The sequence below is a fragment of the Hevea brasiliensis genome, chromosome 9 (genome assembly GCF_030052815.1).
Source record: "Hevea brasiliensis isolate MT/VB/25A 57/8 chromosome 9, ASM3005281v1, whole genome shotgun sequence".
Lineage (NCBI taxonomy): Eukaryota > Viridiplantae > Streptophyta > Magnoliopsida > Malpighiales > Euphorbiaceae > Hevea > Hevea brasiliensis.
In genome coordinates this window covers 86,906,036-86,919,423 of record NC_079501.1, presented here as the reverse complement: position 1 = coordinate 86,919,423, position 13,388 = coordinate 86,906,036, and the positions used below count along the sequence as shown (strand labels likewise).

Here is a 13,388-nt window from a genome sequence, read left to right as displayed (position 1 = left end):
ACTTGAGACAGAGGAGATGGATGGAGCTTCTGAAAGACTATGATTGCACCATCCAGTACCACCCTGGGAAGGCCAATGTAGTAGCAGATGCTTTGAGCAGAAAATCTTCTAGCAGTTTGGCACACATTTCAGCAGAGAAAAGACCGTTGATTCAGGAAGTACATGAGTTGATGGATCAAGGTTTAATCCTAGATCTTTCAGATGAGGGGGTATTGTTGGCTCATTTTTCAGTGAGGCCAGACTTGCGAGATAGGGTCAGAGTTTCCCAGCACAGAGACCAACAATTGATGAAGATCATATAAAGAGTACAGCAAGGTGAAGGTGGTGAGTTTGGATTTGCCAATGATGGCGCCCTAGTGCAAGGTTCTAGGATATGTGTGCTCGATGTGGACAATCTCAGAAATGAAATCATGCGAGAGGCACACTATACACTGTACAGTGTCCACCCAGGCTCCACCAAGATGTACCATGATGTGAAAGATAGCTATTGGTGGAATGGCATGAAGAGAGACATAACAGACTTTGTGTCCAAGTGCTTGACTTCTCAGAAGGTGAAGTTTGAACACCAGAGACCGTCAGGGAAGCTGCAAGAGCTCCCTATCCCAGAATGGAAGTGGGAAATGATCACTATGGATTTTGTGACTGGGTTGCCTCGTACCACGCGAGGATATGATTCGATATGGGTAATTGTAGACCGCCTAACTAAATCAGCTCACTTCTTACCTGTGAAGACTACATATTCTGTGGCACAGTACGCCCGACTCTACATTCGAGAAATAGTCAGATTGCATGGAGTTCCTGCTTCCATAATATCTGACAGAGGGCCCCAGTTCACTTCTCAGTTTTGGAGAAAGTTGCAGGAGGCACTTGGCACACAGTTAAACTTTAGTACTGCTTTCCACCCTCAGACAGACGGACAGTCCGAAAGGACAATCCAAATACTGGAAGACATGCTTCGCATGAGTGTCTTAGATTTTGGAGGTCAATGGGATGATCAGCTAGCTTTGGTGGAGTTTGCCTACAACAACAGTTACCATTCCAGCATAGGAGTAGCACCCTATGAGGCACTATATGGAAGAAAGTGTAGGTCTCCTCTGTGTTGGATGAAAATGGGAGAAGCGAAAGTGCATGATGTAGACCTAGTGCAGTACACTTCAGAGATAGTTCCTTTAATCAGGGAACGATTGAAAATAGCTTTTAGTAAGCAGAAGAGTTATGCAGACCCCAGACGGAGGGATGTGGAGTTTGCAGTAGGCGACTATGTATTCCTGAAGGTTTCTCCGATGAAGGGAGTTATGAGATTTGGAAAGAAGGGCAAGTTGGCACCTCGGTATATTGGACCTTTTGAGGTTACAGATAGAGTTGGAGCAGTTGCCTACCGGTTGGAGCTACCACCCAACCTTTCTCATGTTCATCCTGTGTTTCACATCTCTATGCTCAGGAAATACATTCCAGATCCTTCTCATGTCCTACAGCAGGATGTAATAGAGCTAAAAGAAAACTTGACATTTGAGAAGCAACCTGTAGCCATAGTGGACTACCAAGTGAGACAGCTAAGATCAAAACAGATCCCTATGGTTAAGGTTTTGTGGAGGAGCCAGTCAGTGGAAGAGTGCACCAGGGAGTCAGAACGGGACATGCGTAGCAAGTACTCTTATCTGTTCAATGTGTAATTATGTACTTTATTCTACTTTGTGTAAAATTCGAGGACGAATTTTCTGTAAGGGGGAAAGAATGTAACACCTCAAAAATTTTAAATTTTATTATTTTATGAGTAATATTGATATTTTAATTTTATTTAAATTTTAAGAAATTATTTGAGATTTTTCGGATTTTAAAAATCGGGTTCGATTTTCCGAAAATATAAACTTTGATGATTTTTAAAAAATTAATTTAAAGACCACGTGGCAAAACAAAAAATATATTTGGAGTCTACAAATTTTTTTGAGTTTTCTGAAATTTTTTCGGAATTTTTGGACCTCGTTTTCGGTCCCAAGGCAGAGTAAAAATTCAAAATTTTGTATTCTGAATCGAACCGGCCGAATCGAACCGGACCGGACCGGTCGAATCGGACCGGCCTTCTTCTTCCTTTTTCTTCCTCTCCCGTGCGCGTTTCTCCTCCTCTCTTCCTCTCCCGTTTTCTCTCTCCTCCCTCCTCCCCTTGCCTCGCCGCCACCTCCCCTGCCACCCCACCGCCAATACCGGCCCTCACCGCCCTAGCCCATCGCCGCTCGAACGCTCAAAACGGCTCGGCGACGCGACGTGCAAGCGCGCCGCTTCGTCTTCCCGGCCTAAATTCGGCCGATTCGGCCACCAATCGGACCGGGTCTTGTGTCTAAACTCATCTACTCGTCGAGAGCTTTCCATAGACACCAAGAACACCGAAATCCATCGAGCGGTTTGTCCAATTTTTGCCCAGGAAGTTTTAGCCCATTTTGACTTTTGGGCTAGATTTCTCACAAACCGTAAACCCCACGAGAAAACCGAGAGTACCAGAGCGCTCCACTCGTCGAGAGCTTCGCGGGGATATAAATTTCAAAATTTTCTGACACCGTTTTTCGGTGGGTCCCATGAAACTTCGCAGTATTTTTCTGAGCATTAAATGAGCTTAGAAAATTCCGTAAAAATTTTATACTAACCCCCGTGTTGTGGGCTTCGTGTAGGTATCCTCAATTCGCAGAAATTCGATAGTTGTCCGGGTCTGTGAATTTCCGGCCAGACAGACCGGCTATCGGAAAAAGTCTCCGAATTGAATCGAGGTTTTGGCTACCCCACCATTGTCAGAGGTCCCGAGCGCGTCCCCGGAGTTGGAATCGGCAAAGGTAAACCCGAACCTTGCTTTTTCGTAATTTTCTAGTGCTTAAATAGGATTAAAAATCCATAAAATATTCGTGATAGCTCAAAAAATTATGATTCTTTTTGCAATAGCCTAGTAATATTGCTAAGGACCACGGGGCAAAGTTTTAGAATTTTTAGAGCTTATTTGGGCAGTTTTTGCAAAAATGATCAATTATAAGGACTAAATTGAAATGTTACATATTGTGATGAATGACTGATTTGATGGGCCCAGGAGAGACTGTGTGATGTGATTGAGTTGTGGATATATGGGTTGTGAATATAGAAGTGTGTTTTGAGCCCTTTTGCAGGTTGGGTAGGTCCTAGGTATAGGGGAGACTCTGCCGGATTTTCGGTACGACTTAGGACGTATTTGGTCTTTTCTTGATTTGTATTGAGTCAATTGTATTAAATAATTGTAATGAAATTGTCAGGTAAGCCGGGACAGCCTCCTTCCTCTGCCCAGCCGCCACAGTGACCGCTGTCAAGTCTGTGAGTAAAATATTAATTTTAATTGTAATTTCGATATTATTATATGTTCAAGCATGCCCATGCATCACTTATATGCATATATCTATGTAGTTAAACTCTAGGCATGATTTATGTTGCATTCATAATTGTTAAAGTGCCATGGATGTTGTTGTGGTAATTTGGAGCAGTGTGCGTGCGTTGGCGTGCGTGTGATGTGGTGTGGACTATGGATAGGACAGGTAGACACGGCTTGAGATCTTCGCTGGGACCCGGTCCTTCGGGGGTAGTCACGGCTTGAGTTTTTCGCTGGGACCCCGATTTGGTATATTAAGAGAAAGTCCGGCTTGAGTTCTTAGCTGGCACAGGTTGGATTTAAGAGAGCTGTATCGGGGATCAGCTCCCATATATTATGATTGATATTATTGGGTGTGTGAGTGCTCCAAATTACCTTTTTGCTGTTATGATGTGAATTTATTGCTGATGTTGCATTTCACTTTACAGGATACATTAGTTTTAGATAGTTATAGAGATTATGGTTAAAATTGATATTTTACTCTCTGAGTCGAACGCTCACTCCTGTTCAATATTTTTCCAGGCCACAGGAGGATATTTTTGAGGTTAACCTGCTTTTCTCCCTCGCAGGTCATTTATTTATTTTTGTATAAACTTATAAACTTCTAGAATTTTCGCATGTACTAGAAATATTTATTTGATTTGGGTCTGTAATGTAAATTGTTATTTGGACCTGTAAACTTATCATTTTATGCATGCTGATGGACTGGATGAGGGAGCTGAGCTCCCATTTATTTTTATGTTGATATGAGTATGTGGAGGGTGAGCTGAGCTCCCCAATTGATTATTTATTGTGTTTACAGGTCGGGTGAGTCAAAAACTCCCCGTTGAAAGGTCCATTTTATGGTCGGACTCTGTCCGGTTGAATCCTTGAAATTGGGCCCAAATGGGCCTTAGAGTTGGGTTAAGGAATAGTTAGGCTTACTACGGGCCTCGGGGGCTTTAGGCTGGCCCAGGTCCTAGTGCCAGTCCGGCCCATAGGTTGGGTCGTGACAGAAAGAATTTTACTGTGCAAATTTGAAAGTTGATAGGATTTTATGTTACATTTTTAAGTTGAGGGACTGTAATGCCATAACTAGATAAGTTCAGGGACAGTTGTCAAAAAATATATATATATATATATATATGTTGGCAGCCCATTTCTCTCTAAACCCTATCAACTCCTCTCCTAAATGTCTAAATCAAATTTCCCAAATTTTTCTTATTACACCCATTGATTTCTTTGATTAATCCTAAAATGAGGGCAATTATTTGTAAGGGTATTATAATTTGAGCACAAATTTGGTGTTTTTGGACAAAGTGTGGAGGCAATCCTCTCACTTTCAAGAATTCTTGCTATTACACGAGGGTGAAGGTATGTTTTTAAATTATTTATTCAATTTTCTTAAATGCATGTCGGGTTTGGGTATGTATTTGGGTGTGATGGTATTCGGGTTGGGTTGCGAAGGGGGGTTGTGCAGTAATCGGGTTTTAGTTGTGGATTGTGTTTACAGGTAGTTATTAAACTGTTATATGTTCTCTTTTGCGCTTACATAATGGGTTTTAAATATGAAGGTGAATGAATTTTGATTTAGTTTTGGTAGATACAAATTATACCTTATTGTGTATCTAAATTATATGCATGCATTTGACAAGGGAAAATGACTGGTATTGTTACTTTGGAATTCTACCATGGGGGGCATTGGCAGAGTAGGGATAAAATGGTATATGAGGGAGGGGAATTGCATATTACAGTGATATTGACATCGATTATCTATCGATGATTGAAATTCTTGGGTATCCTAAAGAGTTGGGATACAAAAATGGAGCTCAAATTTGGTTTAAGATATCTGGGTTATCTGGGCCAAAAAAGTTATGAAGAAGTGTTGAATGATGCAAATGTTGCAAACATGTTAGATTATAACAAAGGGAAGGGAGACATTGAAGTGTACCTAGTAGAAGTAGTGGTCCCTATTGCTTTGTTTGATGCTTTTGATGTGATAAATTTAGATGCAAATAAAAGAGACATGGGTGCTTCTGTAGTAGATTCCAATTCAAATGCATTTGCAAAGGGAAAAGATGCTACAAATGTAGAGAGAGTGGAAATTAATGGAAGGGAAGGAGAAAATGTGTTTGATGATGTAAGGATGGGTAAATCATTAAGAGGAAACTGAGGTTTGGACTGATGACTCTAGTGGGAGTGAATATGAACTTGTGTGTGGGGAGCAATTTTCATCTGATATTGATTCTTGTTGTAGTGAGGCAAGCTAGTTGTAGGACAATATGGAGGGAAGTGACAATGACATTTTCATCAATATCCCAGTAGGTGATTCAACTATGAATGTTGACAGAAAGTAACAATCTGAATCAATTCCAAGGGAAAGTGGAAGTAATAATTTGAATAAAGAAAATTTTGCAGAATTTAATGAAGTAGCAGAAGATAATGAGGAGTTGCATAGCATTCAAGGGAGTGATGATGAAAATGAGGTGCATCCAGATTTTGATGCAACAAATGGAATGCATGATCCATAATTATGTAAGGGCATGAAATTTAAGGAATGGGCTCTTAGAAGGGGATTTAGTTACATTTATTTGAAGAATAGCTGTAAGAGGATTATTGTAATATGTAAAGATAAGTATGTGTTTAGGGTGCATGCTTCTTTAATGGGGAGGAGTACCACATTCCAAATTAAAAGCTTCAAAAATAAGCATGAATATCCTAGGCATTTTGAAAACAATTTAGTGAACTCTCAATACTTGGTAGAGAAATATTTAAATGATTTGAGGTATAATCATGATTGGGATGTCACTGCAACGAGAAAGAGGATTCAAAGGGAGGTAGGAGCTGAGGTGTCACTGCAAGCACACTACAGAGCTAAAAGGAAAACAAAGAAGATAATTGAAGGTGATGAGAAATTGAAAGACACTAGACTTCATGATTATGCTACCATAATAAGGGCAAGTAATCCAAGTTCATGTATTAAAATTGAGTGTGATGTTATGGATAAACAGTTATGTGACGCACTTATTGTGGGTTTAGAAGTGGAAAATGAGCAACCTCAAAGTAGCATAAAAAATCTAGTCCCTATCTTCCAATATATACATATCAAGTTGAATGCACAGAAAAAAGGGTTTTTAGCTGGTTTGAGACCTATTATTGGTTTAGATGGCTGTCACTTGAAGACCTTAATGGGAAGAAAGCACTTGTGTGCTATTGGAAGTGATGGAAATGAGAATCTTTTTCCAATTGCTATTGCTACTGTTAATATAGAATGCAAGGAATCTTAAAGGTGGTTTATAACCAATCTATTTGAAGACTTTGGGCATCCTTCTGAAACAGGTTGGGTATTCATTTTAGACCAACCAAAGGTATGAGAATCACACATGCTCTATTTTGTATGTATATTAACTATCAATATAATTTTGCATTTACATTTATATTAACTATGTTGATATTTTTGATACTCTGTTTTATGTAGGGATTGGTTGAGGCTTTTAATGAGTTGATGCCAGGTGTGGAGCATAGACATTATGTCAAGCATCTATGTGAAAACTACAAAAAGTTATATAGAGGCTTGGAATACAAAAAGATGTGGTATGCTGCAGGTGCTGGGACAGATAAATCCTTTAATACTGCATTAAGTGCAATCAAGGATTTTGATGTTAATGCTCATGATTGGCTACTGAATAAAGATCCAACGTATTGGGCAAGGGCATTTTTCTCAACTACACAAAATGTGATGGACTTTAGAATAACATTTATGAGAGCTTTAATTCATTGATCAAGCCTGCTAGGGACATGCAAATATTGAGCATGCTTGAATGGATAAGAAGTAGATTAATGAAATGTTTTCATGTCAAATATAGTGAGATGTTGAGGTATAAGGGTGATATCTATCCTAACATTCAAGACTTACTTGAGAAAAACAAATACAAAGCAAGGAATTGTTTTTGCACACCTTGTGGGGAAAGGAAATACGAAGTTAATTTCTATGACACTCAACATGTTATTGACCTCAATTTGCACAGTTGCAGCTGTAGAATGTGGGATTTGTCAAGAATCCCATGTAAGCACAGCATTTCTGCAATATATGCTAACGAGGAGAAGCCAGAGGATTATGGGCATAGTTATTATCTTAAGTATACTTGCTTGACAGTTTACAAACATGTTAGATATCCTGTGCCAAGTAAAGAGGAATGGGAAAGAACAAAATTGAATGACATATATCCTCCAATTGTAAGGAAAACAGTACGAAAACCCAGAAAGAAGAGAATTAGATAGCCTGACGAAGTAAGAAACCCATTCAGGGTTTCTAGGGCAAGGACTAAAAGGACTTGTGGTAATTGTGGAAAAGAAGGACACATTGTAAGGGGTTGCACTGCTACTGGATAGGTGACACATTGTAAGGGGTTGCACTGCTACTGGATAGGTGAAACACCTGGATAAAGGAGAGTAAGGAAAAGTAAACAAGCTAAGGGTTTGCATGGTTTTTCCAATAGTCAGGTAATATCACTTTTATAATATTGGGTATTATTGTCTTTATACTTGAATATTTATTAGATTTTACTAACATATGTTGCTTACACTTATAGGGTGAAAGGCAATATAAGTAAGCTCCAAGCTCACAGCCAACTCCAAGATCTGAGGTATTTGCCACATAACCAAAAAAAGCATAATTTAGACATGATAAAGTCTCTTTATAGCATTTTTCATATCTCATTACATTTTTTTGGCAGGCATTTGAAAACTTTTCAAGAAAAAGAACCAAAGGGAACATGATGGGCAGTGCGTCACAGCCAATACCCAGTGCATTACCAATCAGCTCCCAACAAGTTAGGCCTACAAGGGCCAAGATGACAGCAAGAGTAGTGTGATAACTTAAACAACTCAATATAAATGTGTTTGAATATAAATGTATTTTTTCAAACTTTCATTTTCAAATCACTGATGTGAAAAATGGTAACTTTGTGTTCACAGAAGAAGACACAGCCATTCAAAAGTCCAAGACAAACTAAAGATGGTCACCCTTCAACAAACTAAAGAAGAATGATTTGAACTTTTGTATTTTGAGTATTGCATGTGGTGATGGATTTGTAAATGGAAATTCTTATGTATTTTGACAAGTGGAAGTGGTTATGGTATTTAGTCTCAGTTTTGTAACCGTGAATGCAGGCATCATATTGTAACTGCAAAAATCTTCTATTCATAGCGATGGTGTTATTTTGTATAGGGCTGTAGATATGTATTCTCCAAGTTGATCTCATATCAGGGGATTTTTTGTCATTTTGTATAGGTCTATGATGTTATTCCACACCAATATTAATGAAATATGTCATTAAATGAAATTTGTTATTTTCGTATTTGTGATTAAATTGTTATTGCAAAATGTGGTTTGTACAAAAATTGGTATATGCAGAATTTAGTATTTGGTATTTTCATATTTTTTTCTATAGTTTGGAATATGGTTTCTCCATGATTAGCTGCAGAATTGTTGCAAATTTCGCAATAAAATATGCAGCAGAATTTGAGCAGGAATTGCTGCGGAACTTGTAGCAAAATTTAAGCAAGAATTGCAATAAAATTAGCGCATGAATTGCACCAGAATTTGAGCAGGAATTGCAATGAAATTAGTCCAAATATTGCAGCAGAATTTGAGCAGGAATTGCAATAGAATTGTGCAGGAATTACAGCAGATTGTGCAGGAATTGCAGCAAAATTTGAACAATAATTGCTGTAGAATTTGCAGCAGAATTAGTGCAAAATTTGCTGCATAACTGCTGTAAAATTTCCAGCATAACTAGTGTGGAATTTGTATGTATAATTAGAGCAGAATTTTCAGCATTAGTGCAGAATTTGTGCAGAAATTGCAGCAGAATTGTGCAGGAATGACAGCAGAATTTGAGTAAAAATTACTGCAGAATTTGCAGCAACATCAGTGCAGAATTTGCTGCATACGTGTTGCCGAATTTCCAGCATAACTAGTGTAGAATTTGCATGTATAACTGCTGCAGAATTTGCAGAATTTGCTTCACAAATTATTGTCTAATTTTAACCTAAAAAGTGAGTTAAGTGCATGAACTACATGCTTGGAGGGAATGATCCTGCCAAAACTTCTCCCTTCAAATTGGCTACAAATTGCTTCTTTTTTCCTCTTTTTTGTTAATCTCTTTCTCACATAATGGAAGAAAAATAAATGAGGGTAACACTAATTTCACCAATTTTGCAGCCACTGAAATCACTTTTTAGGTTAAGAAAAACATAATTTTATCATTATTTAATTTTTTTTCTCTAATTTTCATAGTATTGTAAACACATTCCATAACTAATTAAAAAAAATTGCCAAAACCCTTCACAAACAACCACAATTGCCATTTAGATATTTTCAAAAACACTTTGTATATCCAAAAAGCACTACCCCATTACAATTACAACATTCATCCTTAAATACTAAACCTCATGGCAAACGCCTCTTGCCATTTACATTCCTTTCTCCATAAGTAATTAACAATAAAAAAAACAACTAATATGACAAAAAGAAATGTACAGACATTACTGTACAATAGCTTCCCTTTGTCCTTTTCAACTTGATTCATCTTCATATGCACCTTTATCAAATCTTCCTAGCAGTAATCACAGAGGACTTCAAATGCCTTGTATTCTCTTTAGTTTGGGCCAATTCCATTTCCAATTCTACTTCTTTCACTTTACAAATTGCAATTTCATTCTCACAACTGTGTATTCTCTTCATGAGACCTAAAATCACCTCTGGCCCTCTTGGATTTGCCTTCAAGTCAACCCACTCAAAGAAATTACACCTATCTTTACCTGGAAATTTCCCACGATTATGCTATCTCCTACCCATGTTGTCATCTGTCCATGAGGTCCTTATTGGACTTCCAAGACCATAGAAACATTTCACATCATCCATTGGTGAACTCATGCAAGGCTATTAATGAGGACAATGATGACACATGCAATGCTGTTGACGAACTCATCATTGGTGATGACTGTAGAGCCAAAGACGATGAATTTGGTGAGAGCACTGTAATTGGTTTAGGGCAAATAATGCGATATGAATTTGGGGATTGTAGGGATTTTTTTTAACATTTTTTTAATGGGCACACATGCCATGTTGATATTAAAAAAAAATATATTGCATCTATGCCATATCAGCATCCACGTAGGACAAGGACAAATTAACAAAGTTATACATATTGTCCTTACAGTGAAAATGAAGCTAAAGTTCATGTTCTTGATTGACACAAAACAAATTACATATATTCAATACTAAAAAAGCTAAAGTATAGGGTACTAAAATATACTTTGCTGAATAAAAAAAATTAAAACAAGAGTTCAATTTCAGAGTAATCAACTAAAACTTCCACAGGGAATATGTTCACACGAGGGGGAAAAGAGACTAACCTTTATTGTATTTAATAGAAAAGAAAAAAAATTCTCATAACTTTTATTAAATAGAAAAAAATAAGAGAAAATATTACCATATATAAGAAAAAGTGAATTTTTATTAAATAGGGAAAAAAACTATAAATAAAATCTTTCATGACAATTTTGTATTTAAATACATTAAGTAGACAATACAACAAATGTTGGAATTAGCAGTAAAAATTTTGCAGCAACAATAATTTTGCTACTTATAAAAATAATATATAGCACCAACATGAATAATTACCACTAATGGTACTGTAACGCCCTCACATTGGACACTCCTGTATAGTCTACTGTTCTGGCGCCTGATGTCTGCCTGGACAGTCAAGATGTCTAGAGTTATATCTGTGACATCCAGAAAAGTTATAGATAAAAATAAATAGTGATTACCAGAAGGTCAAGTATAAATAAGAAAAATAGAGCATAAAAAGTTAAATGAGCCGGGGATCACAGCGATGGGTGACCGCGCGAGGAAGTGACTGCGAGATCAGTCAAAACCCTAATTTTGTACGGGGCATTGTGACACCTCAGCCCTAGGAAAAATTGCAAAGCTAGGGGAAATGTGAAATCACAAAAAAAGGTAGAGAACCATATCAAATAATTAGGTCAGGGTTCCGGAAGAAATACAATATTATTGGCAAACGAAATCAGACCGGCGAGGGGCAAATTGGTCAATTCACCTCTAAAGGTGACTCATGACTTAACTGTCCAATAAAATATGAGAAATTAAAATTGTGAAATATATAATTAAATTAAAGAAGTTATGAAAAAATAAAAGGAAAAGAAAAGAAATTAAAATAAACTTTATGACATCATTCAAGTGACATAAGCAAGATGTAATAAAACTCTAATTTTTATTATTGGAATTTTTGGGGACAATTTAGCCTTATAAGACAAAAGAAAAAAAAAATAATAAATGAAATTTTCCTTTCTTCTTCCATTTGCCATCTCCCACATCTCTCTCTTCTCTCTCACCATTTTCTCTCAACCTTCATTAACACACCCATTCCAAAGCTTCACTCAACCCTAATTTATGCCCAAAATTCCTCATATAAATGATAGAAAGCTTCAAATTGACTCCTAAGAAGAAGATTGAAGGAGGAAGGAGAAGGAAAAATTGAGGAATTAAGGAGCTAGAAAAGCTACACAAAGAGGTTAGTTAAAATCATTAAATTTCTCTTTATATTCATGCATGTACACTTGAACTAACTTAGGAATTGAGGAAAATGAAACAAAAACAACATGTTAGGGACCTAAAGTGAAATTCGGCCAGCACATAAGTAGTTAGGATTTGATGATGTTTAATTAAATTAAACATGGATTCTTGGTGAGTTGAAGTTGTATAGGTAATCTATATGTGTGAATTGCATGAATTGAAGAATTTAGAAAATTAGGGTTCTTGACCCTTAGGGTCTTGGGAGAAAAAAATTTGAGAATTTGGTAAATTGATATACTTTGACCTAAGTGAGGTTCAAATGGTTAATTGGTGTAATTTAGAATGTGTTTGAATGGTGAGAAGTTAAGTCAAATTCGGATTGGTGAGGGGTCAATACTGGATAGCCTGACCTAGGTCCCTTTCAGGAACCAAAACTATAATTCTGCCACCCTAATTGGTGTGAAGCCAATTGGATATAAAAGTAGACACATAATACCACAATTTTTGTACAGAAACTATGCCCAAAAAATGACATTAAGATAGTGAACAATTAGGTCAAACTCGAAATTAGCACACTGCCAATGTACAAAAATGACAAAATGAACAGTATTTGTTTATTTGGCCATAACTTGGTATAGGCAGGTCCAAATGACCTGATTTTGAACCATTAGAAAGCTATGATATAGTAATACAACTTTCATGAAGAACACAACCCAAATTCTACCCATAACCAAGTCATTTTGCTATCCAAAGTTGGTTGCCCAAAACCGCTAGAACCAAAAACCTGCCCAGAATTCTGGGTAGATACCAATCCGGCCAGCCTTAGAAAAATAGACATAACTTGAGCTACAAAACTCCAAATAGAGTGATTCAAAAAGGGAATTAAAGATAAGATATTAAGGAACAACTTTGATGAAGGAAAGTTGGCCAAATTCCCACTGTAGGCAAACCAATGAAATAGTACAAACAAGTAACCCAAAACTGAAATTTTGAGATTTAACCCTAATAGACTTTGAATTGAATTTGGTAATCAATGCCAACAAAAATATGACTCAAAATGTGGTATGTGAGTGCAATTAGAATTAATAAACCTATTTAGTGGAAAAAAGTCAACATTTTGACTTGAATAGTGCAATGAATAGTGATCCAAAATGCAAAATTCAAAGGATACTAATTTAAGCAAATTTAAGGCTGTAACTAGTAGGCATGAAATAAATTAATGGATTTATTGTAAGATATGGTATTGAAACACTGTAAACTATGTGTTTCAATTGGAAAAGAGACTGAAAAGGGATCTTCAAGAAAAAACTGAAATTTGGAGTAAACTAGTCAACAAAGAGATTTGTGCACAACTAGTTTTAAATTGCTAATGTTTTGCATATCTTATTAGAGTAAATGATTTTATGTTCTTTATTTATTATGTTATCC

At 36.8% G+C, this 13,388-nt stretch overlaps 1 long non-coding RNA gene across 2 annotated transcripts; it reads left to right on the top strand.

Annotated features, from left to right (window-relative positions):
- The first annotated feature begins 7,335 nt into the window (after positions 1–7,335).
- LOC110667813 (uncharacterized) lies at positions 7,336–8,703 on the top strand. 2 transcript variants are annotated; one of them, XR_009151517.1, is made up of 5 exons: positions 7,336–7,750; positions 7,788–7,861; positions 7,951–8,004; positions 8,095–8,223; positions 8,336–8,703. It is a non-coding gene; the product is annotated as an uncharacterized LOC110667813 (long non-coding RNA). The 2 variants fall into 2 exon arrangements; XR_009151516.1 differs by lacking the exon at positions 8,095–8,223 and having other exon boundaries at positions 7,337–7,750.
- Positions 8,704–13,388: the final 4,685 nt, after the last annotated feature.